Consider the following 2,881-nt stretch of genomic DNA (forward strand, 5'->3'; position numbering starts at 1 on the left):
TCTCTATCATATCTCATTACTGGAATGCAATTTTTCAATGAAATTTACGTCACATATATTTCAAGTTATGTGCATTCTACTCATATTCTCAAAATCCATCTCTACCCTTAAAACGTGCGCGTACGCGCGCGTTGAAATATTTGTATACTCCAATCGAGCTCAAAACTTTTTTGCACACGTTTCAGACCATTTAGAGCATTTTTTGAAAAATTGAAAAAATTGGACGGACGCGTACGCGCGCGCACATATGTGCACGCACAGCTCATATGCAATAGAAATTTCCCGTTTTTTCACTTTGATCGGATACCTGAAAAGTCAAGGAATATTTCTACCAAGTTTCAAGTCAATCCGACTCAATATGACGTCATAAGGGCCCGTCAAAGTTGAAATTCCGCGCGCGCGTCAATGGCGATATACAGTGCAACTATGCCAAAAAACCGCCAATTTTGAATCCGATTTTACTCGTCAGGATGGACGGTGACCCCCTATTTTCTTTACATATTCTGAAAGCTGATGAGTTGTACATGTCATTTCATGGGTTGGCGATGCTGAAAAAATGATTAAAAGATATCAAATATCTTAATAAAGTAAAAAAAGTAAATTTTCAAAATGACGTCATCAAAATTCAAGTTCACTCGAGCGTATTTTACTTATCCTTTGCCGATTTTCACACAAATTTCAGTATATTGTAGCTTATTAAATGCTCTTTCATTAATATAATAACAGCATTTTGATTGGATGACGGCATCACCTCGTAAAAATGGATTGAAAGTAATCTTGTCAAATTTGACCAGTTTACGTGTTATCTCTATGGGAGTGCAGTTTTTCTGGAAATTGAAATTGACATGACTATCTTTCTCCAGCACTAGCTCACTTATGCTTCGGTAAATTTCTTCCAAATTTTAATATGTTGTAGCTGAGACTTTGGGCTATCGTAAGTGTGCCCTTCGTTTTTTCATACGACGTCGGCATCACGTCCAAAAACTTGGTTGAAATTCAAGCTTATCTTCGATGTATTGAAATATTTCTTTCTTTCTGCAACTTTCTTTGCAATAACTCAAGAAAGACAGCCCCTATCACCACCATATTTTGCACATGTTTAGTTCATGTTACGTACATTATTTCATGAAATAACAACTACTTGATCGGACACCATCTTGGGTATGTAAATTAGGGTCAAAGGTCATAAATATTTCATCCTGTATCTTAGTAAATACATGTCCTATCTTTCCCATATTTTGCACACGTAAAGACCATGTTACAAGAATCATTTCACAAAATAACGACTTTTTGCTCAGATGCCATCTTGTCTGTGCAAAGTGGGGTGAAAGGTCATATGTACTTCTTCCTGTATCTTCGTTATTACGTGTTATCTCTATGGGAGGGAATTTTTCTAGATATGAAAATTGACATGATTGTCTTTATCGACGACTAGCTCACTTACCCTTCGGTGAATTTCTCCCAGATTTTAATATGTTGTAGCTGAGACTTTGCGCTATCGTTATGTGCCCTTTGTGTTTTCATACAATGTTGGAATCACATGAAAAATCTTGGTTAAAATTAAAGCTTATCTTCGATGTATTCAGATATTTCTTTCTTTCTGCAACTTTTCTGGCAATAACTCAAGAAAAACACACCCTATCACCCCCATATTTTGCACATGTTTAGTTTATGTCACGTACATTATTTCATGCGATAACAACTACTTGATTGGACAATATCTTGGGTATGTAAATAAGGGTCAAAGGTCACAAATGTTGCATTTTGTATCTTGGTGAATACCTGTCCTATCTTTGCCATATTTTGCACACGTATATAGACGATGTCGCAGGAATCATTTCACAAAATAACCACTTTTTCCTCAGATGCCATCTTGGGAGTGTAAAGATGGGTCAAGGGTCATATGTGTTTGTTGCTGTATCTTCGTTATTCAGTGTATACAGAATTTGGTACCAAAGATGGCAGATATGACTCCCTTTTCTAAATGAGAATCCAAACATCACACGGCCAATGTCTCTAAACACAGACGAAACTTGTATGGTCATGCCTATTGCGATCAGGACTCGAATCATTGATTAAAAAAAAATCGGATCACCTTAATTTGTCAGTAATGACAAATTACAATCTCTAGTTCTTCTTTATTAGGTGATCCGAGTATCCTCTCGGATCACCTTCTGTATCTGTACTGATTCTTTATTCTTCTTTCTTTGTTTCTTTCTTTATTTCTCCTCAAAAGTTGTGCAGAGGTTAGCTCAGAAAGTGCATTGCCTCTCAATGTCAAACTTATACCATATATGTGTCATGTCGCAAAGACGACAGCGCAAGTAAAATCACAGTGATCAGTCGACCGTGACGTCACTATGACGTCATTATATGAAAACACATTTTCATGCATATCTCATTAATGGAATGGAATATTTCAATGAAATTTACGTCACATATATTTCAAGTCAAGCAAATTCTACTCATATTCTCAAAATTCATTTTTATTTCAAAACGCGCGCGTACGCGCGCGTTGAAAAATTTGTATGCTCAAATCGAGCTCAAATTTTTTTTGCACACGTTTCAGACCATTTGGAGCATTTTTTGAAAAATTGAAAAAATCGGACGGACGCGTACGCGCGCGCACATATTCACACGTACAGCTAATATGAAATAGAAATTTTCCATTTTTCCACACGGATCGGATGTCCAAAATGTCAAGGAATATTTATACCAAGTTTCAAGTCGATCCAATTCAATATGACGTCATACGGGCCCGTCAAATTCAAAATTCCGCGCGTGCGTCAATGGGGATACACAGTGCAACTATGCCAAAAAACCGCCAATTTTAAATTGGATTTTACTCGTCAGGATGGACGGTGACCCCCCATTTTCTTTA

The sequence above is a fragment of the Diadema setosum genome, chromosome 3, assembly GCF_964275005.1.
Source record: "Diadema setosum chromosome 3, eeDiaSeto1, whole genome shotgun sequence".
Taxonomy (NCBI): Eukaryota; Metazoa; Echinodermata; class Echinoidea; order Diadematoida; family Diadematidae; genus Diadema; species Diadema setosum.